This window comes from Tachypleus tridentatus, chromosome 12, assembly GCF_004210375.1.
Source record: "Tachypleus tridentatus isolate NWPU-2018 chromosome 12, ASM421037v1, whole genome shotgun sequence".
NCBI classification, from domain to species: Eukaryota; Metazoa; Arthropoda; class Merostomata; order Xiphosura; family Limulidae; genus Tachypleus; species Tachypleus tridentatus.
In genome coordinates, this window is record NC_134836.1 from 33,172,397 (window position 1) to 33,200,396 (window position 28,000).

General features: G+C 33.0%; 1 pseudogene across 1 annotated transcript; it reads left to right on the forward strand.

The window, feature by feature from the left end:
• LOC143235537 (sodium- and chloride-dependent GABA transporter 1-like) lies at nucleotides 1–27,999 on the forward strand (annotated as a pseudogene). The gene is made up of 13 exons (XR_013019273.1): nucleotides 1–316; nucleotides 4,730–4,861; nucleotides 6,525–6,753; nucleotides 13,830–13,962; nucleotides 14,761–14,895; nucleotides 17,994–18,097; nucleotides 19,633–19,757; nucleotides 21,627–21,738; nucleotides 22,467–22,598; nucleotides 23,374–23,476; nucleotides 23,958–24,058; nucleotides 24,566–24,736; nucleotides 26,167–27,999. The product of XR_013019273.1 is annotated as a sodium- and chloride-dependent GABA transporter 1-like (transcript).
• Nucleotide 28,000: the final 1 nt, after the last annotated feature.

Consider the following 28,000-nt stretch of genomic DNA (forward strand, 5'->3'; position numbering starts at 1 on the left):
AAGTCCAAAATTCTGGCCACGGTTTTCAGAACTTTTATCGTGACATCCAGTTGTAGACATATCGTGTTGTCAACTTATAAAACAAAAATGAATACCGACATGTCCAAGGAGACCGAATCGACCAGAGAACCTATTTCAACGACCGTAATAGTACCTCTAAAAAAGATGGGTCTTAAACAAAGCATAGATGACAAAAGCTTACCTGAGAGAGGCCACTGGAGCGGAAAGTTAGATTTTATCATGGGATGCATTAGTTATGCTGTAGGTTTAGGAAACGTCTGGAGATTCCCTTACCTATGCTATGAAAATGGCGGAGGTAAGAAAAATAAATATTTCTCTTTTCACAAACATGTGACACGAATTAGTTTAAAACGTGTGTTAGAAATATATATAATACATAACTAAGGTTTGTTATTGTTACTTTGTTTGTTGTATTATAAGCAGCTACTGTCATCTGTATCACAAAGACATTGATTACTTTCATACACATCTATATGAGTATTGTTGTATAACACAATGATTATCTTTTATGCTCTATATTTCCAAGTTGTTTCTCGCAGCTTGATACACATCTGTTTGAGTGTTGTTGTATTACATGACTCGTAATCTCAATACTCTGTAGCTATAAGTTATTGCTCGTAGCTTTACTACACATCTGTTTGAGTGTTATATTTCTTTATATGGCACTTACTCTTTCTGTTATAATGTTACATAACTTCGAATTCTTTTTCGAATCCTATCAAAAGATTAATGTTTGTTCCTCAATTGTATTTTCGGATGTAACTGCGTATTCTTATAGGTTCTGCAAATATTATATTATTTTAGCTATCTCACGAACACAAACACCAAATTTATTGGAAGCAGTAGTTCAGTAAAATGCTGTAGGAAAATAGGTTGATCATATTTATTCTTACTTGAGACTTGAGAGTTGTGTTGACTATTCAGTATCAGGTGTTTTAAAAATACTGATAAAATTCAATATTGTTGTAAGAAAATAGTGTTCTTACTTACTTTTACTTAAGTTGTATGTTGATTGTTCAATAGAAAATGTTTTAGACACACAAATAAAGTTTAATATTGTTGTGGGAATGTGGTGTGTTGGTATTTACCAGTTCTCCAATGTTTTCAAAATGCCAGAGAAATCAAGTTGTGTTGAAATAAATAAAATGTCATTACGTCATGTTCATTGTTTATTATTACGTATTTTAAAAGTGTTGTGATGCAGTAATTTTATCATATGAGAGTATTACAATAACTGAAATTGCTTAATGACTGTGTTTTAAAAGAGATATTAATTAAATTATCAGATAATAAATGAAGAAACAGAAACCTATACAAGTGGTTTTCTCTGTTGTACCCATCACGGGTATCGAAGCCCGCTTTATAGTTCTCTATTCCTTTAGACTCACCACTGAGCCACTGAGGGGGAAGGGGAAAGTTATTGTAATTAAGTGTCGCACTAGCTGTTTGGTGTCATGTATTGTGATATCAATAGTTAATGTTATCAGTTTTGTGAAACGTGCTAACGCCGAAATACCTGCAGAAAACGATTAAATCCAATCATGAGAAGTCAACTTTATTGATTCACAAAGTAAGTAATCAAAACAACTCTAAACTTATAAATTTACATTTAAAACAGATACCATTAGTAATCTCTTGTTTGTTAGACGGATGAGTTCAAAGCCAAAAAAGAAGGCGTGTTAAAAAAAACTTCACTTGAACTAGGAACTCTTCAATGCTGTTAAATATACATATAGATAGATAGATACATATTATTACTACTATTAATTTTTAGTTTTCGCGGTAACTCACGACAGTCGTAACGCTACTTAAGGCTAAGCTGACCTTAAAATTTTTAGTTTAGGGTATCATCCACTATCAGCGAGACCTTGAGTGTACATGTTAAAAGATTTGGTTAAGTTTCGGTACAATTTCTGCTGTAACTTACGTAATGTGTCATTTCACACGAATTTCAACATAAAATGTAAGGCATTTATTTACATCTGAAGGTCGCAGCAGTGATTCAGTTCACATGTTATTAGGCAAACTTATAGCTTAGCCCTAAATGCAAATATTTGCTAATATCAAATAACGTAAAGTACGTATTTCAATTTATTAGATATTCAAATAATTGCAATTTTATCTCAACCTGTTCTCAGGCCTGACGAGAGGAGGTGTCAGTGAGGACTACAGTCATGGGGAAATATGGTATAAAGAATAACGTATTATCATTTTCACTATATACCTAAGGAAAAATCGCAGTACTGCGGGAAATCGCTTTGCCTTAAAAAACGTAAATTCTCAACACATTTGACTTCGGCCCACCAGAAAATTCTTCATACGCCCATGAATTTAAGAAGCCTTCAAAAAAGGGCCAGTTGACATAATTGTCCCCAGGACCAGGCCTGCCTCTCGACGCCCCTGTCTGTTCTTTTTCAAGTAGTACTAAGATGCGCATAACAATTAATTCGACACGCTTAAGTTAGGCCTAATTCAATAGACTAGTAAAATATTTTTTCACTAAATAAACAAAACGTTTAATGGTTCGTTTTTGTTTAGAATTTAGAACAAAGCTACATAATAGGCAATCTGTGCTCTGTCCACCACGGGTATCGAAACACAGTTTAAAGCGACGTGAGTCCGCAGACATACTTATGTGCCACTGAAGGTGCAAACATTTTATGACTCCATGTATTTATTATCTTTCCTAATCGCACATCTCGAGCATTGTAATCAGAGAGTATGCTATTAATTGAAATTATTTAAAACTTATGCACAATCATCTGCACAAATATGTTTTACAGGGGGAGCTAGGACGAAACTTTCATACCAAATATTTATAACTTTTGTTTCTCTTTTATTGTTATGTAATTTCAGTATTTCATGCCATATGTTTAGACTATACAATATCATTACTTCACATAAAAATATGAATCTTTAACTCATTATACAGCATTCGTAGCCAGAAAGAGTCAATCTACCTTTTAAGAATGGAAATATAACACTTAAATTTTAATTGAGTGATATCAGTTTTATTGTAGTTATCAACGAATATTAAGTCGTAAGAACAGAAAAGAGTGTCGATAAAGCCTGTTATTCTAAGTTTAAAGGAAGTTTAGTTGCTAAATTTAAAACTAATAAAAATACTTTGCCTTATATGCCCCCCCAGTTTGTAAAGTTTGAAGAACTTTTGTTTTACTAATAGTAAATAATTATAATTTTTATGATTTGTTATAATTGTAGCTTAACTGTTTCATTCAGTACTTTATTGGAATAAAATCTTAAAAACAAGTCATTTAATATCTCTAAACTACTTTAATTTTACCGAAAGATGGCAGAATGCCTCCAGGAAAAATCATCTGTTTGAACCACTCCCACCACAATACAGTAGTGTGTTGCTTGTCAGTCAGCCACTACAAACTATAATGACGCTAATATTGCAATTTGTACTAAAACGTGCGCATGCCATAAGTCACGATAAAAGTTTTCATTTAGTAGGGTACAACACATCATAACACATGAACTTCAAAAGCAAGACATAAATGTATTTGTTAATCTCTATTGTGGTTTTACTTACTCTTGAAACAGAACACTTTCGAGAACACTGTAGAAGTAAATCTACTTATTTTACCTGTTTCAATGGTTGATATCCTATTTAGATTGCACTTATTTAAAGAAGTTTTAGAATGTATTCGGTAAGTAATTTCATTGAAAAGTTTGGAAAGGTTAGGCTATATTATACTACTTCATTCACAATATTCTTCTGGCTTGTATCCAAAACTTTACTGTTACGAGGAGCCAATATCTTGGAATAATCAGAGGCAAATTAAACTTGGAGTTTGATAAATTAAACAGAGCCAGTCAATAATATAATGCATTACATGCGCATTATATTATAAAGGTAAAAGTCGGTTTGTTATATCGAACATTTATATATGAAAGCGTAACGTGCAAGATATTCTATTCTGGCTGACTACTTGTAAAGCTATATTTAGTGCCCTTACATTTGAAGAAAAACCAATTCATCAAAAACGATTATCTTTTAGCGTCGATTTGTAGTTATAGTGTATAGACACCCAACTAACAACTTAGTAAAATAATTATATTAATTAAGGAATGTGAACCATGGGACTTTGAAACACTAAACGCATTAGGCCGATTAGGAAGTGCAAATAGTTCTAACATGAGATAAACCTATTGAATTGCATATAGTATGTTACATGTCATGACGTGTAAATCATTACACGAGCCACAGTTGCGTTTGTTAGTATGGAATTTATTTAATTTTGGATTTTTTAAAAACAAATCAACCAGTGACTAACATAATACGTCATTTTTATTGTTGTTTTTTTGTTTGGTGTTAAACTCGAAGCTAAACATTGAGTATCGAAACTTGATTTGTCATGTTATAAACCAGTGGTTCCCAACCTTTTTTATGCCCCGCACCCTTAAAAAAAATTAATATGTTCTCGCACCCCTCACAGTAATTATTTATTTAAGAATAAAGGTGAAGGTGGCCAAAACAAATGTTATCTCACACCCCATGGGTGCGAGCACCCCTGGTTGGGAACCACTGTTATAAACCCTCAGATTTACCGTTTAAGTACTCATAGCTGCAATATATATATTTGATTGACAAGTAGTGTGTCTGCCATTCAGATATAATTTTCGTGATTTCATTTTTAACAGAAAACATTGTTATTTAGAATTTTATGTCTCTCCTTATTAGGTGCGTTCCTCTTCCCGTACGTCATTTGTTTGATTATTTGTGCTATTCCTTTATTTTTTATGGAAGTAGCCCTTGGCCAGTATTTGAATTGCGGAGGTATTGGGGTTTGGAACTTGGTACCGATGTTCAAAGGTAAGTTTCACATTCTTTCTATCTCTTTAGTCAATAATTATACTTATGATATATTTATTTATTTTCGTTCATCTGATTGTTTTATATTTTAAATTGCCTTTCTCTGTTAATTTAATAAATTGAAAATTATGTAAGATAGGTGAGAATTTGAGTATATATGGTGAGTTCATAGATTAGTTAGTTTCGATCAAGGTCGTCTTGTTGGAATGGAATTGAATCCTGACACGTGCAGATGTTGGAATTCCATATAATTCATAACAGCGGCATGTACAAACATTTATAGCTATGTAGTATTAAGGCCATAGATGTATACACTAAATGAATAATGCAAGAACATTTTCAACAATCTCACTCCATTTTCTGACGCTTAACTGATTCTAAACAGATGCGTGTAATTGCAAATAAATTCTTTAAGACATTTTTCACGTTCGATCCAAATGTTTACCATTAAAATTCCATTGACTTTACAAACAATTAAATATATACCAGTGACTTCGTGATATTTAAAGTAGAATTTTAAAAGTTTCATTGCTCAAATTTATATATAATGCACACGTATTCTCACTATAATTTGTTATGAACTGGAAATACCTATCTAACCGTTTCACTTGCCTGTAATGCAGATCACACGTTCTGTAAGTAATCCTACTGATTTCGAAACACGGACTTTGAGCTGGAAGTTTCCACTCTTATAAAGTTCAAGGACACTAAATAATATGACTTTTGTGAAACTTGTATCTTAATGAAAGGATATATTAGGAAATGGCATTTTCTTTACATGCATGTTTCAGAATAGTTTAATTTTTTACTGTCACTGTAGCTTATATATTAATACCAGTAATTAAATATACAATGTATGAAAATTTTTAATGTAGTTCTTAAACTGTTTTCTTTTCAATAAAACCATTTTTAATATACAAAAACATTACCGTTTATATCAGTAAAACGGTCAAACAGAAAATTAGGTTGGTGTTTTATGGCGCAAAGCAATTAGGCTATCTGCCCCAGGAAATTAAGACATCTAGAAGAATGTATGATAAAAATTAAAGCACATTACTGGTGCATGGAAGGTACATTGTAATGTGATAGTTCTAAATAAGGCAAATGCAAAACCACTTCGTCTGTTGGCTTACTCGTTTTTCATTTTACGTTCAGAAATGCATTTGGAAAGATGGAACGTTGGGGTCTTTTTAATAAGAGATATTTCTCCATTGTTATACTTTGTTTGTTTTCATTCACTGTAACTCTAAATAATTTATTATCCTTATTTTTTAATTTTATTTTAATTGATTATGAGTTTCAGTTGAATAATTTCAAATATCTGATTTGAAGAGAAATAAATTATTATAACTGGTTAGCAAAACCAATTATTTCGTCCTCAGAGGAATGATCAGATAACGCTAAGGAGACTTACGGATTTTGTTTATATACATGCTCAATTAACATATAATATTTTCAATAATACATAAGAGGTTTTCATCAAATCTAATTCTTGTCATAGATAACTATATCTTTGCGTTGTTTTCAAAGCTCTACGGTCTTTTTATATAGATTTTTTTATCTAATAGTTCATTTAGAAACAACAGCTTACAATTCAACAGATTTGTTCAGTTTCACGTTCTTTGCGTAATGCAGTAAATCACAAACTGATTTTTCACACTAGGTGTTGGATTTGCCTCCATGACAATCGTCTGCTTCTGCAATATCTATTATGCTGTAATTATTGCGTGGACTCTTTTTTACCTTGTGTCATCCTTCACGAGCGATCTTCCCTGGAAAGGTTGTAACCAACCATGGAATTCTGAAAACTGTCTAGATCCTGAATTTGAGAATATTACTGGAAAAAATCTTTCATTCAACGACTCTTCATCACCCATTCAGGAATTTTGGGAGTAAGTGACAAATAAAGCTTTTTCTTTTTTTCTAAACAGTATTAATTCATTTGAATAAGTTTACAAATGCTACGGACGTAATGTTCTTTTGTTGTTGTTGTTGACAATGAATTTTGTGTAGATAATACAAATTACAAAGATACCACCGATCCTGGGAAAAAATTAAAGATAGATCACTGACTTCACGAACAATTATAGAAATATCATTGACTTCAAAACATGTAGAAATCTCCCGCTGGCCTCACAAATAATTGAAACAACAACAAAAAGGTGGTTTTGTTTTAATTTCGCGCAAAGTTGTACTAGGGCTGTTTGCGCTAGCCGTCCCCGATTTAGACTAGACAGTGTAAGACTAGAGGGAAGGCAGCTTCTCATCGCCACCCAGCACCAACTATGGCGCTACTCTTTCACCAACGAATAGTGGGATTTACTGTAACATTATAATGCCTCCATGGCTGATAGAGGGAGCAGGTTTGGTGGGGTGGGGATTCGAAGCCTGACCCTCAGATTATGAGTTGAGTGCCTTAACCACTTCGCCATGCCGAGCCTCAAAGAGGAGAAACAGTATGACTTCGTGAATAATTAAATATAACACTAACTTACGAACAGTTACGAATAGGTCATTACCATAAAAAATTGTTGCATACAGTGGAGCGCCGTTAAGCCGCGGTATTTGGGGGGTCAACCTGTTTAACCGCGGCTTAAACCTTTGTGACTGAAAAGCCGAAGTCGCCAACAGCTCCGCCGAGGAGCCTCATCCGGGCCATTGCGTGATCATTATAATATTAATGTATAGACTATTCAGATACAATTGACAAGTGCCGTTTTAACACAAACGACCAATGCATTGCGATGGTTCGCTTTTCCCTGTAAAATTTCGTCTTCCCGTGTTACATGCAGGCCGCCATGTCAATATGATATGCTCACTATTAATTCAGAAACTGAAGTGATTTCTATTGGGTTTGTGGCCAATATTTATACAATTCCATAAAAATATCGGATTATCGAATTAAAAATATTACTTTAATTATTGATCACTTTTTCACGGATTTACCGCGGATTAACTTTAATGTATGGAGAGGTGTGATTCGGTAACAATGGCGGTCTCCATAAAACTGACATAGAGAGCGGATAAGGTAGATTAACGGTCGATTTCTATAGTAATATATTTTATTTATTTCCCAAATTAAAGCAAATCCTTTTTAAATATCCCCTTGAAGTTATATAGACAAGGAGATTGTGAGAAACTTTAAAAAAGCCAGGTAGTAGATTTAATACATCAAAAATTTTGGGACAAGACTTGCTATAGCGGCTTAAGCGATTTCGCGGTTTACTGGTCCGCGGCTTATTGGCGCTCCACTGTAGATATCATAACGTTACGAACAAGTAGAAATGTACCACTTGTTTTACGAATAGTTACATTCATATCTAATTATTAAAACAACAGCATTTATCGTCAGTTATATAAAGTTGTATTGTTTTCTATATTTCTTGTAACTTCACGCTTTTCTCACACTTTTACATTTAATGTTAAAGATCTGTAAGGTTGCCAACGTTTTCTTTATTCATTTCCTTTGAAATACATTTTTAAAGAGGAACCCACTAAGAAATCCTGCGTATCTATTAAAACGAAAGTGTCCTCACGATAAATCGTCGAATGTTTCTGTATTTGGGAGCGATAGACGAATTATGATTACAGCGAGCGTCTCAGTTTTACTTCATTGTGTGCTTATGCTAATGCACAATGTATATAATTAAACTTTAGAAAAATCACAACTGTTAAACATTCCATGACTAAACTTTGAAGTTTTTACATATAATATTCCTAACCAGAATTCAGTATATGGTCTTGTGTGCTGGAAATAAAAATTAAATATTGAAATAACTAATATGTAAATCAGTATAAAATACCTGGTTCTGATTCATCTGAATCAACAATTGGTCGAAAATGATAAATCTCTAGATGTAGTTTGACATTTAAAAACTGGCATATTGGACACTTCCTTTCTTTAGGCCCGGCAATGCTAAGTGGGTTAAGGCGTTCGACTCGTAATCTGGTGGTTGCGGGTTCGAATCTCCGTCGCATGAAACATGCGCGCCCTTTCAGCCTTTCCCACTATTCGTTGATAAAAGAGTAGCCCAAGAGTTGGCGGTGGGTGGTGATTACTAGCTGCCTTCCCTCTTGTCTTTTGAGTAGCTTTGCGCAAAATTAAAACAAACAAACAAACAAACAAACAAACCATTTCTCTATTGATTTAAAAAATTAAAAACTGATTAAGATAGGTGGGAAGTTTTGGTAGATATGGTGAGTTCATAGATTAGTTAGTTTAGATCAAGGTCGCCTTGTTGAATTGGAATTGAATCCTGAAATGTGTAAATATCATGGAGAATAATATTTGTAATGGACAGAGAAAAAGTAAAAATAATAAAGAATAATATGAATTTTAAAGATGTTATAGTTATAGGTGATTCCTTGATACAGCATGTTGATATAATAGTCTATTGGGTGTGTTTGTGTTTTTCTTATAGCAAAGCACATTAATTAATTGTGTCAGGGATACTGCCAAGAATTAATTGCAGAGATGAAATTTTGAGTTGGTCACTAGAGCTAAATGCTAGGATAAAATTAATATGTAAAGATAAAATGGTTTGCTGGTTGCACTGGTGGGATCAGTCCAGTGGCAGGAAGGAAGTGAAGCAAGAAAGGGTCTGACGTGTTTGTATTGGAAGTTTTAAACTAGTTGAAGTTTAGAATATTAAGGATAATAGTAAGGAGAATAATTCATTTTAATGGATATTAAGAGGAAAAAGCTCTTAGTAAGAATGTGTTACAGATCACTAGATGAAACTGATTAAATTATTGAGAAACTTTATAGTGAGATTAATTAGTGGTTATCATAATTTAATTATACCTTGGATGAGAATAATAGCAATGTTATGAAAGAAAAGATCATGGGGATATGGTTGATCAGTCTCTTAAGGGCTATCTGCTGAGTCCATCGAGGGGTATCGAATTCTTGATTTTAGCGTTGTAAATCCATGGATATACCGCTGTACTAACATGGGGCAACAGTTTATGGGGTAAATATGGAGAAAAGAGTTAAATTATGCTACACTGGAGCAAAGGTTGGATACATATATGTATATAACTGACAAAGCAAGAGATATAATGAAGGGAACTGGCAACAATGCAGTTTTTGTTGTGCACGTAGGAGCTACCGATGTAAGGAAGAGTGAGTCAGAAGAGCTAATTAATAAGCACAAGGGGTTGATAAAAACATTTAAATGTAAAGGTCATTAATTAATTGTGTCAGGGATACTGCCAAGAATTAATTGCAGAGATGAAATTTTGAGTTGGTCACTAGAGCTAAATGCTAGGATAAAATTAATATGTAAAGATAAAATGGTTTGCTGGTTGCACTGGTGGGATCAGTCCAGTGGCAGGAAGGAAGTGAAGCAAGAAAGGGTCTGACGTGTTTGTATTGGAAGTTTTAAACTAGTTGAAGTTTAGAATATTAAAGGTAATAGTAAGGAGAATAATTCATTTTAATGGATATTAAGAGGGAAAAGCTCTTAGTAAGAATGTGTTACAGATCACTAGATGAAACTGATTAAATTATTGAGAAACTTTATAGTGAGATTAATTAGTGGTTATCATAATTTAATTATAACTTGGATGAGAATAACCTTAGCAATGTTATGAAAGAAAAAGATCATGGCGATATGGTTGATCAGTCTCTTAAGCCATCCAAGAAGTGTGCATTTGTTAGTGTTAAGGCAAATAGGATTTTATGTTATTATCTATAGAAATATTGAATACAAGCCTAAAGAGGTTGTGATTTCGTTACACATATCACTGGGTAGGACACATTTTAAGAATTATGTTCAGTCTTGAGCTCCTTATCTCAAAAAAGACGTGAATTGATGGAAATAGTTCAGAGGAGAGTTACTAAAATGGTACCTGGAATGAAGGGGGGGTAGTTACATGAAAAGAGATTAAGATTCTTAACATTATTTACACTTGAAAAAAGAAGAGTTAGAGGGAACTTGATTAAAGTGTTTAAGATTGTAAAAGAAATTGGGAATGTTGATTCATTAATATTTTTCATACTTAACAGCAAAAATTATAGGACTAGAGGACACAGATATAGATTTAGGCATGGTAGAAGCTGTCGTCTGCTAAGACAATTTTATTTTTTCAAATATGGTGGTTAGCCTATTTAATGGGCTGTCTTTGAATGTTGTGGAGGCAGTAAATTTGAGTGAGTTTAAAAGAAAGTTTCATAAATATATGAATGATAAGAGCTGGTTTTAAATTATTATTTTTTAAATTTATTTATTTAAAAGTTTTAATTTGTCTTAAAGGATGTGACAGCCAAGATGGACCAACAGGTTCCTTATTGTCCCTAAACATTATGTTAAGTAAATTGTGGAATTAAATCTATTTTGTGAGAGTAAATCACATTTCTTATTTCTAACAAGCGGATGATTCATGATTTGTGGGAGGCAAAAATCAGATTCATTGTACAGGGGGAAGTGGAGCCTCCTTTATTATTTGTTGGAGATAAATCTCAATACATGGGGAAAATATAAATTTATTGCAGGAAAATCGCAAAGATTCATCATAGCATGATTATATAAACAATTTTCATTTCAAAAGAGGGAAAGCTTTTCACCGACACATAGTGTTTCCTAGGATAAGCCTAAACACCGTGTATTAATGATTGAAAAGATAGACATGCAGCATATTATAGTATAAATCTAAACGCGTTGTATAAATGCTTCAGAAGAAAACTATAAAATGCGAATATTCCTTTAGTAAAAATTATCACATAAAGTGAACTAAAATATTATTCCAAACACATTGAACCAGTATTTTTAAATACATTTCATAAGTTTAGTAAAAATCTCATAACATTAAAGGTAATTTGTAATGTTTTATGCTACATTCCATGATCACGTTAAAGACATCTTACTATAATGGACGTAGCGAATATGTCTGTATCAATGTAACTAAAACTCTTGCGCCATTTATTGAATGGCACCACAAAGGTAAAAATCTATAAAATATTCACACTTTGAGTATTCAAGATTCAGACACTTAGAAGTACAAGTATGGTACACTGCTGGCCAAAATTTTAAGGCCAATGAACATAAAGAAAAAATATGCATTTTGCTTTTTATAGACTCAACCATTTATTTGAGTAGAGCTCCGAAAGATGAAAATAAGAAAAGGGAAAATAAAAATAAAAAACTTTTTTAGCATTTAATAAGGAAAATGGGAACACTATGAAATTAGCCTAAATACTAGCTGGTCAAAAGTTTAAGACCATACCAAAAAGAAGTCCTAAACAGGGTAGAAAATGCCCAACAAGAGGTCTCAGTAGTGAGTTGCACGGTCGTCATTGCAAATAAACTTTAAAGTTTTTACATATCATATTCCTAACTAGAAATCAGTATATGGCTGTGTGCTGGAAATAAAAATTAAATATTGAAATAACTAAAATGTAAATTAGTATAAAATACCTGGTTCTGATTTATCTGAATCAACAAATGGTCGAAAATGATAAATCCATATATGTAGTTTGACATTTAAAAACTGGCACATTGGACGCTTCCTTTCTTTAGGCCCGGCAATGCTAAGTGAGTTAAGGCGGTCGACTCGTAATCTGGTGGTTGCGGGTTCGAATCTCCGTCGCACGAAACATGCTCGTCCTTTCAGCCGTGGGGTCGTTATAATGTGACGGTCAATCCCACTATTCGTTGGTAAAGAGTAGCCCAAGAGTTGGCGGTGGGTGGTGATGACTAGCTGCCTTCCCTCTAGTCTTACACTACTAAATTAGGGACGGCTAGCACAGATAGCCCTCGAGTAGCTTTGTGCGAAATTCCAAAACATCACCAAAACATCGAGCGTTGAACCATTTTGATGTCATAAATTAAGAATGACTGAAGAGCACAATCCACCCGATCTTTCTGTGCGGTACATCCCAGTAAAATAGCTTTTTAAAGAAAACGTTCACTTTTTATAAATGTTTTAAATAAGTTATGAATATTACAATAGTAATTACCGGCACAAACAACCACCCCTGGGGCGCTGAATCTGCCAATACGGCTATGTATGTTAAATTGTTTTAGTCATGATTTTCCGACTGAACAGAACTAATCTAGAAAACTGTATTGAGTAGTCATGGTTTTGCTACGTGATCTGGATTAATTTAGAGAAACTTTCTGAAATGTTAAGAGTTTAGCATTTTTGATGTACGCTAGTTTGCTTTTTGGCATGAGTTTCCTACTTGTTTTAAGTTAAACAAAATTACTTGTTTTGAAAAGTTTAGACGTAAAGTTTTCTGATTTATGGTATGTTATTGTAGTTATAATTGCGCTACTTGACCTAAGCTAGTTTCATCAAAGTGCTACGAGCAAGATAATCGTTTCTAAATGATTTAGAAAGCAACTTATCCATAGAATTCTAAGAACGTGACTTATCACTTCCAACGAGTATTATGCAAGTCTCATCTTAGCAGGAAGTCTTCTTCACATGGTTTTTACGGATGGAAAAATAAACACGTCTCAATCATCAGTTTTTTATTGAATGATGAAACCTGGTTGTGTGTTTCTCATAACACATGATTCATGTGTATTCATATCCAATGTGTTTCATTCATTTTTAGTTTACATGTATTAGTTGATTGAAAGCAAAAAAAAAAAAAAAGGAAAATCAAAGAAACGTAACCTTCGGGACGTTTGGATAGACTTAGAGTTTGTACACACACCCTCTTCCGTGGAATAAAAAATAGGTTACATATTTACTCGTATTTCATTTAGAAAAAGTTACTGTTTATAATGAATATATCCCATCTTCCGTGAAACACAACATAACATATTTACTCTTATTTCGTGCAGTTTTTTTTTATTATACACAAAGCGACACAAAGAGGTACCTGTAGTCTCTGTTCACGAATATTGAAACCCAGTTTCTAGCAGTAGAAGTCCGCAGACATACCACTGTATAAATTTGTATGTTGCAGCTGAGATGTAACCTGTCGTGAATAAAATATAGAAAACTTTCATTTTAGAAAACGAGTGCTTGGCATAACTTCCGGTATTGAAGAAATGGGAGATGTACGTATGGAGCTGAGTCTTTACCTCCTGCTTGCTTGGGCTTTGGTCTACCTCGTTGTCTGGAAAGGATTGCACAACAGTGGCAAAGTAGGTGTTGTTTTTCCAGCTATTCTCCTGTTTTACAGATAAGCTAATCCCAGTTTCCGTGTGGTTTTCGATGTTTTAACCCTCTTTCGGACATACTATGAATATAAAAATTGCTTCCTTTGAATTTCTTACTTAAAGATCTATATTGCACAAAAAGTTTTTGTGAAATATAATCTGGTAAATTATAAATGGGCATAAGTGACATTGTTCGATGAGCAACAAATGAAAATAATTCCATGGTGTTTTATACTGTTACCTGGAATTAAGTGCATTTAACTGTAGAATTGAGGCATTTGTATATGTATTAAGCAAAAAGATAGAATTGTTACCTTACGTTACTATGTGCAATATAGTGTTAAAAGACTTCAAATGAACATGAAGTGACTAGAAAAAATGAAAATAAGTGGTTTCTAAGAGCAGGGCCCAGCATGGCCAAGCGTGTTAAGGGGTGCGACTCGTAATCCCGGGGTCGCGGGTTCGCATCCCCGTCGCGCCAAACATGCTCGCCCTTTCAGCCGTGGGGACGTTATAAGGTTACGATCAATCCCACTTTTCGTTGGTAAAAGAGTAGCCCAAGAATTGGCGGTGGGTGGTGATGACTAGCTGTCTTCCCTCTAGTCTAACACTGCTAAATTAGGGACGGCTAGCACAGATAGCCTTTGAGTAGCTTTGTGCGAAATTCAAAAACAAACAATAAATTGGTTACACTTCATGTGTATTTAACATTTTATTTTTGTCTCACACGATCATATATTGATAATTTAAACTTAGCTATTGTTTTGTTTGTTATCTTTGTAGGTTATCTGGTTTACTGCAATATTTCCATATGTTATATTGACTGTATTGTTCTGCCGTGGAGTGACGCTGAAAGGCGCTCTATCAGGACTACAATTCTACTTCACTCCGAAATTTGAGAAATTACTTCAACCGAAGGTTTGTGTTTTAGTAATCTGTTTTATTGAGACGAACATCTTTTTTTAAAGAATAATCTATCATGACTTGCTGAAAAACATAAACTTTAAGATTTATCTCGAATATTCATTTGGATAAAAAATGAAAGTGAAACAGAACAACATAAGACTGTTTCTAAATATTAATTACTTGTCACAGAAGTAGTAGAAGCGTGAGTCATTCTATTCTAGGATTAAGAAAAATATATTTGGGATGTCATATTACTACATGTATTAAAAGAACGAGTCCTGTTTCTTCAATATTTCATCAAAGACTGGTTTTCAAGCAAATATTATCAATTATTAGGCTGTTTCAGCTAAAAAACTGGCGTGTATCCCAATCTGCAAAGTAATTAGATGACGCTGTGTACTTTTAAACAAATCAAGGTACAATGAAGAAATGAATGTGAAAACTAAATAAATTAGACTATTAGAGATAAATTACCAATAATTTAGTTGTTGTTTTTTTATAACTTTGGTGGCGATGTTTACAGCAAATGCTTTTTTTGAAGCCAGAAATGAACCTGTAAGTTAATAACAAACTAACACAGAATGTTCTGAAAGGTGTGTGTTTGTGTGTGTTTTTCCTATAGCAAAGCCACATCAGGCTATCTGCTGAGCCACCGAAGGGAATTGAACCCCTGATTTTAGCATTGTAAATCCATAGACTTACCGCTGTAGTAGCGGGGGGCGTTCTGAAAGGAACCAATACACAAAAACACATTATAAAGAGGGATATAAACACAAGATTGAAACAATAAGGTAATGATAATATAAGACACTGAAAGAAAATAGTGAAAAGCTATGGATTAAGTTTAAGGGAACGTGATTAAAAACATAAAAATATACAGAAAGAATTAACAAATATAAGTTTGAAATATTAAAAGAAATAAAACTATTTTCAAAACAATACTGAAGGGTTTTTTTAAACAGGATGAGAAGCATTCAATAATATTAGTTTTCTGCTATCTCTAAAGTCACAATAATAAGCAATGAGCAGTTATCTATATTCTTTCATTTCGCTCTTATTATTTCACTTTTTAAATTCCAGGAGGAGTAAACGCCTCATTTTGTTGCTATGACCGACCATAAAATATTTTAAGCCGAGAGAAAAGAAAAATGTATTTTTGATATTTTTGTTTTTTACTTAATCGGTTTAAGCTCAATTTTCAACACTCAATCTTTTATATTTATGCACTTGCGGTCTTAGTTTACCGATTAACAGTGTCTATTTTATGCGAAGACTTCGCTCATCGCTGTCTTTGGATATTATCTTAAACTCTGATAAAAGTATTGATACGTCACAACCCCGAACAACGCGATCTCTTATACCAGACTTATTCGAACTTTATAGATTTGCATTTCTTGTGCACGTGTTTTTAACCATCTGGCGGCAGATACAACATATCTAGAATTACATCTATGATATGTAAATTCATAAACAATATTTTCTTAAATCTAAAAACATTTCCACATACATTTTGGTTTAAAAATCATATGCAACTCGATCTGAGAATGTGTTCCATTTCAAAATATTGCATAGTTGTTTCTTCATTAACATCACATGATATTATTACTCTGCCATATGAAAATATTACTGTATCATTGTATGTCTACTATTGTATGTAGGATAATATTACATTAACAATTCACGTCTACCATTGCAGGGTAAGGTTACACTCAGCACGGCATAGCTCGGTGATTAAGACCCTCGACTCGTAATCCGAGGGTCGCGGGTTCGAATCTCCAACCACCAAACATGCTCGCCCTTTCAGCTGTGGGGACGTTATAAAGTGACGGTCAATCCCACTATTGGGTGGTAAAAGAGTAACTCAAGAGTTGGCGGTGGGTAGTGATGACTAGCTGCCTTCCTTCTAGTCTTACACTGCTAAATTAGAGACAGCTAGCGCAGATAGCTTTCGTGTAGCTTATATATACTATGGTTTTCTTTTAGAAAATATTCTTCGTGAAATACTACATTAGGCTTTTTAGAATTGTATGAAGAATCATTTTGTAATTTAATAAATTAATATGATATTTTGCAAGATTATCAAAATTTAAATTGCAATGAGAACTATTCTGTATTACAGAATGTTTTTTTGTTAAACATAATAATAAATAAATGTTCTTTCCTGATTTGCAAAAAAATATTTTCTAAATTTGCCTTGCTGGATTGCGAATAAACTGTTATTAAAACCAAAACAACTTTATGAAGTTCCAATTCCCAGGCCTGTGTTAACAGTTGTTATGTTTGATCCTATTTTAAGTATCACCACAAATATGTAGATAAACCACTTTCTTCATTTTTCAAGGTATTTGTGAAAAAAGAACTAAGCTTATATTGGAAATTAAAATAAAGAAAGTTTTGTGTTTTAAACTGAATAACACATACGTTTTTGTGTTTTTTAATTTTGCACAAAGCTACACAAGGGCTATCTGCGATAGTTGTCCCTCATTTAGCAGTGTGAGACTAGAAGGAAGGCAGCTAGTCCTCACCACCCACCGCCAACTCTTGGGCTACTCTTTTACCAACGAATATTGGGATTGACCGTCACATTATAACGCCCTCACAGCTGAAATGGCGAGCATGTTTGATGTGACGGCGATTCGAACCCGCGACCCTCGGATCACGAGTCGAGTGCCTTAACCACCTGATCATTCCGGCCCTTATTGAAGGTTATGACGAAGTGTTACCAGGCTCTAGCGTTTGTGTCAATCTTTCAAGATGGCGGTTATCTCTGAAAGCTTTTATATTCTCTTCAGTGTGATCTACTGAAGGAATTTAGAAAGGTTGTTTACATACTTAAGATAGGCATCTCGTTTTATTTTACAAAAGAATAGCATTATTGTCACAAAGTCTTAATGGAATGTAACAACTAGCCTGATGGAATGCAGCAGAGTTTAGTAAGAACTATGTATTCATCAAAATCTTTGTGGTAAAATAAACGTACACAAACATATTTTGTGTGTATGCATTAATGGTAGTTTTTAATGAATCAATTATCTGGAATTAGTTTGTTTTTATGTTTCAGGTAAAGGTTATTCTGTGAAGAAAACTAAAAAAAATGTATTTTGTTTTAGGTATGGGTTGCTGCAGGAACGCAGGTGTTCTATACTTTTGGTATCGGTTTTGGTTCTATTATAACGCTAGGAAGCTACAACAAATTTAATCACAAATTTTTTAGGTAAGTTTTCTGAACAAAAGAACGATAAGCAATAAAACAAATATTCTTTTAGTTATTTAAAGCAACTGATATTCAATTGAAACTTTAATTTTTTTATCAGTAGCAGGGCTAGAACATTCAGTTCGTTTTGTGTGCTGTTGGGTTATTCACATTTAAAAACGTTGTTCAGCCTTTTCGTCCTCTTAAAAAGTGTCTCATGTTTATTTTACTACTTAAAACGTGTCTCAAGATGTGCATGTCAGAACAAATGCTTTTGTTGCTTTGAAATGTTTACACTGTCTACAGTAATTCCTGTACGCTGAATCCTAAAATGATGTATATTTTTCTCCATCACATGTAGATTTTTCATAGAATGTCATATATACGTTTACATAAGTGAATCATTTTACTTAAATTAAGTCACAATTGGCAATAGATTTCTCTAGGCTAATCGCGACGTGAAAGTTTTATCGATCGTTCTGGAACCCATGAGTAACATACCGCTAGTATATAAATGGTTAAGATGCTGGATAATTCTTGATGACGAGAAACCCACTTGAAATAAAGATGTATCTCAGAACGGTTGTTATGAGTATTAACACCCATACCAGCCGTTCTGAGATACATTTCTGGAAAATATTCATTTGTGTATTTGTGTGTGCACTTGGACATTATTTTTTCTTTTCAATATTGTTTATTCGTCAATATTCTAACTAGAAGTTGTGTGAATGATCCCAACATATTCTGTTCGTGTTTTTTTTTTTGTAAAGAAGCAAAGGCAGAACATGACAGAATTCATTAAAAAGGTACTACACGTACTTTTGATTAAAACTTGGGAATTAAAATAAATCGTGGGATCCGCGTAAAGTTTGCACCATTTGTGTTGAAGAGCTAAGAAAATGAACAAAAGGTAAGGAAAAGTATTTGTCTTTTGGAATTCCAATAGTCTGGCATGAACCAAAAGACCACGTAAATGACTGCTATTTTGGTCTTGTAACGTGCTACAACACTTGAAATGAAAAGGAAATTTCTTATCCTAACCTTCAGTCTGCTGTAGGACCTGTTACTCATGGACCTGATGTACTTGAACCTAGTTCACTATAGACTCTTGATACAGTTTTATCTGATTCTGATGTCAATAGAAATGAAGATGTGAATTGTTTTCAACCTGAAACATCTGGAAATGTTTCATCAAGACATCACGGAAATGAAAAGAAGATATCAAGCTGATCACTGAAACGTAGTTTTGATAATAAAATACGAATATTTCACAACAATAACAAAGAATCAGGATGAATGGAGATGCATATTCATGTGACACCAATGTTCTTCTCTTTTCTCCAATTTCTTTGTTTTTTATTAGTAAACATTATTCAGTGTTGTAAATAAAATAATAATTTTATCTTAGTAAGTTTTCTTTTTCCCGATTTTTAAAAAAGAATATTATTCCAGAACTTATGTAGCTGAATTATTAAAAATCCATAATTAAAGCCAAAACAACTTTTATGAAGTTTAAATTCGCATGCCTGTATTTAAAGCAAATGTTTTACTTTCAGAGACTCCTTGGTATTGTGTATTATCAACCCAGCCACGAGTATCTTCTCCGGAGCGGTTATTTTCTCAGTTCTTGGTCACATGGCTTATGTGAAAGATGTGGAAGTAGCCGATGTAGTTAAATCAGGTATATTTGTTTTTGCTATAAAAAATACGCGGCATGGCTAACTAATGAATGAATATTGGCTGTAAAATTATCATCAGTGCTATAAGTGTAGCTGTCAGCTTAGGTGTTAATTTTTATTTCATTCCTTTAAGTCGCATGCTCAATTATTTGTTAGTCACACTTTTTCCCACAGTTAAAGTGTTTTTAATTATGTTTAACTTTGTCAATACACAGATATAAAAGTGACATTCGATGGTAACCAACGTTAGTCCTAAATAACCCGAAATATAATAGTTTGGTGAAATGACCTAACTCAAATATGCTACCTGAATATCAATACTCTTGTATAGTTTAAACCAGAGAACTAAATCTATGGTAGAGAAGGCTTATATGAAACTTTTAATTTGAAACAGAAAACAAGTAAGAACGTTTCAATCTATTTAGGTCATCATTAAGTTAAGAATCAATTTGAATTAATATAGATCTAACTACCTACACACTTTTACCTCGGGTTTATCTTCACTTAAGTTTACTGTTTGAATACCTGCACGTCTCCGATTTATTATATGAATACCTTCACTTAGGTATACTGTTTCAACATATACATTCCTGTAATGTTTTAATTTCGGCCTACTTATACATATCCGCATGTCTCCAGTCTACAATTTGAAAACCTACACTCCTTTATAATCTTACCTCAGGTGTACTGTTTGAATATATAAATTCCTGCAGAGTATTATTCCTAATCTACCGTTTTAATATATCTTTGGTCGCAACTCAGATCTACTGTTAGAATATCTGCACTCCTGCACAGTCTCTGATTTACTGCTTGGATATTCAAATACTGAAGAAACTGGAAAATCCGACCAAAATTATCATTGCTGTGACTATTATGAAATAATTTTTTGAATTTTGCATCTAAAAAATTTCACTTTCTTCTGTATGGAAAGTTTTATGGTCAGATTGGTGGTGTTGTCGTAGCTTCCACACTAGCACCATCTGTAGCTAATATTTTTGTTGTTTTTTTTGACAAACAGTAGATACAGAATTTCTAGCAACAGTTTATATTTCTTTGCTATAGAAGGTATGCTAACTTACTATTTAACGTCTATAAAGGTAAATTATATGGACGGGAAGCTACCAATATTTACTAGTTCAGATTATTGAAAAAATTCCTTGCAGAAATTAAGAATTGTGAATTAAGTTTACGCAGTTCATTCGTGTATATTCTTAGTTCTGATGGATGGTGTTTGTTGTCTTGCTTTTTTAATATTGAAATAGTTTACGTTTATAACATGAAGACACTGAAATCGTGGCGAAGGTCTTAAATTACGAAATCATTTATATAACCTTCTGCTTTATCAACATGAACTTGTGTTAAGTATACGTTTTCTTGTAGTAAAGTCACATCGGGCTATCTGCTTTGTCCACCGAGGGGAACTGAGCCACTGATTCTATCGTTTTATTTCCGAAGACTTATCACTATACCACCGAGAACTTTCTATTCAGCATTTTAACACTGTTATGTACGTGTGCGATTGAATGATATGAGGCAAACTTTTCGCTTTTCTGAGAGAAAGTAACTAAAATAAGGACACCTTTAAAGTGTTAAATTTCTGCCTGAGACTCAGATAATGTGTAAATATTTATCGATGATAAAGAACTACTAATTTATTTATTTAATGCCAGATTTTGTTGGGAATAGTAATGATCAATATAAGCATGAATTCTAACACTCCAGCATGGAAAACTGGGGTGTTTTAATCTGATTAATGATAATATACTAGTGGGTATAATAGATTTTAGTATGATAGATAATATATATATATTAAGGAAATATGACGTTTTATAAGATATTCATACCATTTAAAGTGTTCACCTTTCTTTCAGGCCCAGGCCTAGCTTTTCTTGTGTATCCTGAAGCAGTTCTCCAGCTCCCCTTAGCCCCTTTGTGGTCAATTATGTTTTTATTATGCTACTGGTTCTTGGTATTGATAGCCAGGTGAGGTATAGGTTTCATTATCTAACTGCCTTTTATTTAATTAGTCAAACAGTTACTATACATGTGTTAATGTATTATTTAGTTTTTCTGTTTACACAACATTTGATTTAAATGCTCTCTGGATATCTATATTCCTGCATAATCTGAACTCAGGTTTACTGTTTGAATATCTACACTCCTACAGAGTCTTGACTCAAGTCTACTGTTTGAATATATACACTCCTACAGAGTCTTGACTCCGGCCTGCTGATTAATTATTCTAACCCTTTACTGATTTTTCACCGATCGTTCATTAAATGGTGTTTTATTTTATTTTTTTCTGATGAAAGAAATTACAAGCTTTGAAACTTTTCTCGTACCAATTTCTTCTGTTTATGGTGCATATTTTGGAATGTCGTGATATGGTCTATGAAAATAGGGTTTGTATAGAAGTTTCATTAATTTTGAATAATGTTTGCTTCGCAGCTTTCTTTGTTTTAAACCATATTTATTTAGCTGGTTCATTTATCTTAAATAATGTTTGTTTAGCCAGTTTATTCATGTTAAACAATATTTGTTTAACTAGTTTATTCGTTCTAATCAAACTAACTTGGGATAACTATATCTTTCATCTTAATGTTCCTGCTTATTTTGTGTTATGTAAGAAATGATGATTCTAAAGTGGTCTAGCATTAATCAATAATGAGTAGTTATTAATTTTTAGTTTCTTTATTGTTATTTTCAAACAGTTTTGTACTGTAGAAGCTCTAATTACGGGTATAGTGGATGAATGGGCGTCTGTATTACGACCTCGTCGGAAGCTCTTCACTATCTGTGTCGTTATCTTCTTATTTCTTATGGGATTACCCATGATGACAGAGGTAAGTCTTATCGTCTTCAACTTTCAATATATCCCACACACGCACCCACTATAACATGCCTTCATTTCCTATATTCTCATTGACTTATAACACAGCAAGAAAATATGATAATTTGAATTCAATCAAATTTTAATTAATAAATTAATATCACGTCTAAATTAACAATTTTAGAAGAGATAGAAAATTATATTTTACCAAGCTGTTATGAGAAAGACATAAATGCTATTTCTATTGTACAGTCTCGAATCAAGCCCATTATGGTGAGAAATATCTTAACGGTTTTCCTTATGATGATCCTGAGCTACGTTTGAATTAGTTTTAATTTTGTTAGAAATAGTTCTTTCCTATAACACCTATATATTTCTTTCTGCATGCTAAAAAGAGTAACAGTTTAGGATCATGGTAAACATAAGAAAATTTTAATGCTAATTAAACTTCAACTAGAGGACGAGTCACATACAGTTGTATGTCGAATTTTATATAATTGTTTCCTTTCGTTAATGTCCACAAATTGATTATGCTTTTACTGGAGAACCACGGTCATGGTGTATTTATGAAATATGCATTTGTCTTGTTTTTTTTTCATTTATGTTATTAAGTAGTTTCACTAAGTACCAACGGTTTCAAATATCAATTATACAATATTTAACTCGAAAGTGTTATTTCTGTTGGTAACAATTATGTGTTCCACGGAAAGTAAAGTTAGTCTTTCGTGTCTTTGGTAATGCTATTATGTTTGTTATCTTTAGAAAACTAATTTAGTTGAAATCCACAGGGTGGGATGTACGTATTCCAGTTGATGGACTACTATTCAGCCAGTGGAATGACTCTTCTTTTTACCGTGTTCTTTCAAACTATAACTATAGCCTGGGTTTATGGTGAGTCAAATGAAATTTCATTATTGTACAAATAAATGTTATATGTTAAAAGCTACGGGTTTTTATGACGAGAATGATACGTTTCTTTCGCTTCTATTATTAATTTGCTACTATTACAAACATATTTTCCCATGCATTTTTAAGAATCACTTGGCTGCGGCAATTTATATATTTTCTATTGTGTGGCTAAACAAAATAATTGGTTTATAATATTCACCAAAAAAACAACACAACAACAAACAAACAAAAAAACTGTTTGACAAATTCTTGAGGTTTTATATATAAAATACATTGAAAGATTAATAAAATATCGTCGAAGTATATTACAGATTATTACTCCCTATTTTGAAAATTCATCTTCGTTTCATATTCTTTTATTAGCTAGGCTTAACGGAGAAGGAAATTACAATGTTATATACAAAATATATTATATATATTTTTTTACTTAACAATACATTTTATCTATATTTTTCTTTTATAGGCGTGAAAATTTTTTCTGAAAATATTAGAACTATGGTCGGCTTTAGTCCTAACTGGTATTTTATCGTGTGTTGGCTCTTCGTCGCTCCAGCAGTCTGTGTTGTAAGTGTCAAACAAAAAATACCCGTCCCTAATAATAATAATAACAGCAACATTTGAATATTTGTATATACCAAAATAAATCGCTCCAGTAAAACTCTCACATTTGTATAGTCAAGCTAAGTTGTAGAAGAATGTACACTGCTTGTAACATATAATGCAAAACATACGAAAGAAAACGTAACTATCAATACAAATTAGGTTTAGTAGTAATATTTTTGTTTGCGTTTATTTACTCATTAACTATTATTTTATTACAAAACCCAAGAACAGGTAAAACTTGTAAATCCTAATGACATAAATTTAGAATTACCCCTTTCATTATCTTTTCGTTCATTCATTAGCACTGACAGTTATTAAAATCACAGTTCTGGTTAACTAACCACATTTTTGTCATGTATCTTAATGTTTCACTCGTTGTATTTGTATTTTATTATGAACATTTCTTTAAGAATGTTTTAAGTTTCAGAAACTTGTATCTTTATTTTCAAACGTTTTTTTTTTTTTCAGGCAATTTTGCTGTTTTCAGCCCTACGTTACCAGCCATTGACTTATGCTTCTACGTACACTTATCCCTGGTGGGGAGAGTTTATGGGTTGGGGTATGGCTATGGCGTCAATGCTGTGGATACCAGGTTATTTCGTTTATTTTATTTTGACAACACCTGGAACACTGAAACAGGTACAAGTGTGTCATGAACAAATATCGTCTATTCGTAAACTAAACTGTTTTATAAGTATCATCTTTATTGTTAGAAATAATTATTTCACCTTATTATAATTTTTTGCGTAATTTCTTTCTTTATTTTTGTGTTCTATTTCTGTCGACATTGAGTGTTATAAAACATAAAAATAAATTTGTATTATTATTTTCTTCTTCATGTCTCAGTGTTACGTCACTTCTCTACTTTATGTTAGTTACTTTTGCTTCCATTTTGTTGTTGTTAGTTTATCACAAAACTATACATTAGGTCAGCTGAACTGAACCTGTCGAAGGTATCACATCCAAAATTATAGCATTATAACTTGAGCTCTCAAGTTTACTATTGAACTACTGAGAGCGCTTATATTTACTTCACTAATTATTACATCTTGCTTTATATTCCCTTTCTAGCATTCTCTTTCTTATTATCCTATACTTTAATTACACAAATTCTGATTATCTGGTTCTTATGACATATTTTCTTTAATTCTACTTTGATTCTCTTTATATTTTCGTGGCCCGGCATGGCCAAGCGTGTTAAGGCGTGCGACTCGTAATCTGAGGGTCGCATTCCCGTCGCGCCAAACATGCTCGCCCTTTCAGCCGTGGGGACGTTATAATGTGACGGTCAATCTCACTATTCGTTGGTAAAAGAGTAGCCCAAGAATTGCCTTCCCTCTAGTCTTACACTGCTAAATTAGGGACGGCTAGCACAGATAGCCCTCGAGTAGCTTTGTGCGAAATTTAAAAAAAATAAAAAATATGTTTTTGTTAATTGTATTTTTATTTTAGTTTCCTTGTACCATATTTTCTTTAATTATTTTCTACTTTCTTCTTATCCTGGGTGGAACAGCGATAAGTTTACGTACTTACAATGTTAAAATCCGGAATTGGGTTCCGAGTGGTAAACATGGTGTATTCTTGTTCAAAGAAAACATTAACACCTATCTTATAATATTCTCCCCTTACTGAAATTTTTAATTTCTTATCCTATAAGTGGCCCAGCATGGCTAGGTGGGTTAAGGCGTTCGACTCGTAATCTGAAGGTTGGGGATTTGAATACCCGTCGCACCAAAGATGCTCGCCCTTTCAGTCGTGGGGCATTATAATGTGATGGTTAATCCCACTATTCGTTGATAAAAGAGTAGCCCAAGAGTTGGCGGTGGGTGGTGATGACTAGTTGCCTTCCCCCTAGTCTTACACTGCTAAATTAGGGACAGCTAGCTCAGATAGCCCTTGTGTAGCTTTGTGCGAAATTCAAACCTTATCCTATTCTCTCCGTTCTTGTTTTCTTGTTCTTTGTCCATACTCCCGTTACTTGCTTCATTATTTTCTTTCTAATGATACAAATCTCTATCAAGCATCTGAGGTTCAGTATTGTGCTAATTTATTAATTTGTTTCTCTATAGCGTTTCAGAGCTGGAATCACCCCACGCATTTCGCCAAAAGCAATACACGACAACATTGAAACTATAGGAGAACTGACGCAAGAAGGAGCCTATTCAGTTCCTATTAAATATTCCGAGCACAATAAACTTTAATGACATAAGTTTTGTTTGACGTCTTCGGCTGCTCATAATGAACCAGCTTATCATTGTTGAATAACAAGGATACGATACTAATAAATAGCCATCAAATGTATTTTAAGCATATATATATATATATATGGTAATGAGGCAGACTTGTCATAATGTCAATTAAAATTCATATTGTACGGGTTTTATTATATTGATATATATTTGTTAGAACTCTTTGTGTTTTTGTATATCTTTATCTGATTCGTTTTCCTAAGGTATAGGAATGTAGCTCTGCTTCCTATTGTTTGGAATGGAGTTCAGAAATTATTTTCATGTTTGTCTTAATGTCTGTTTTCATAACTTATGTGAATATTTTCAGCGTCTTCATTAGGTGAGTTTGGTTGAACTTTTGATTATTTAGACAGTGTAAATTAAGGAGTGAAAATTAAATGTGTCACCTTTGTGTCGCATCTTTACGTTTAGGCCTAAAAAAATTATATTATATACATTGTGAACTCCAGTGTCTGCTCAAGTGTTCCTCTGTCTCCCGAAGACAAAGTTTAACTATTCACTTTTGAACTGACTGGTAAACATGCATGAATAATGTTAAAACCCAACTTTATTTCTCAGGTAGGATATTATACAGTAACTTATAGGAATGAACCATACCATCATTCATATTTCAAAATGTGCCAAAGAATGAAAACGTTGATTTACCGTTTGTTGTCGTTGAGCGGCTGTTATCATGACAGAAATGATCAACAATTACTGTTTGCAGTGGGCAGTTTAAATAGCTCAGAGTTTTGGCTCTCAATGAACCCAAGAGTGTAATACAATTAACTTTATAAAAGTATTTGAAATGACACAATTGAGAAATCAAGTTCAACTTTCCCGTAACTAGAGACAGGTGCTTTTATAATATACAATAGTGTATTCATCACAAAGAATATATTCCATTTGATGTATGTTGTACATGAAGTAACTACTGTATACAATTACTGTTCGACATGATATAAATTCTGTGTTTGTTGATTGTTTTACAAAAAGTAAATACTGTTTTCATTGATGGTTGTACATGAAATAAGCACTGTGTTGCTTGACTGTTCTGCAAGAAATAAATAGTGTATTCAACTATTGTTAATTACGAAATAACTTCTGTATTCGATTACTTTTAACGTGAAGTAACCGCTATATTCATTGACTGTTCTGCGTGATGTGATTACTCTATTCACTGGCTGTTTTACATAAACTAACTACTGTATTCAATTAATCTACAAGAACACTGTATTCCTTGACTGTTCTACTATACGTATCTACTGTATTGACTGATTGCTGTACATGAAGTGACTACCGTACTCAATTACTGTTCCACATGAAGTAACTACTATATTCATTGACAATTCCACACGAAGTAATTTCCATTTGATCTTTCAGCTTGAAGCAACTGCTCTCTTTTACTGATTCTGAATATCGAATGTTGTTTAGCTATTTAATGCTTTGTTTTACGTTACCACTATATTCTGTAAATATTTTGTTCATATATATTTGTCTGTATTGGCTCTATGAGTCGCTGTATTCATCCATATATTTCTTTGCAAGTAGTGAGGCCTAATGATATTTCGTTAAGTAAATAAGTCACTATATATTAGCAAAAAATACGGATGTCAATATATAATCCGTGCCTCTAATCATGCATGTTATTAATAAATATTTTTCAGAGGTTTAG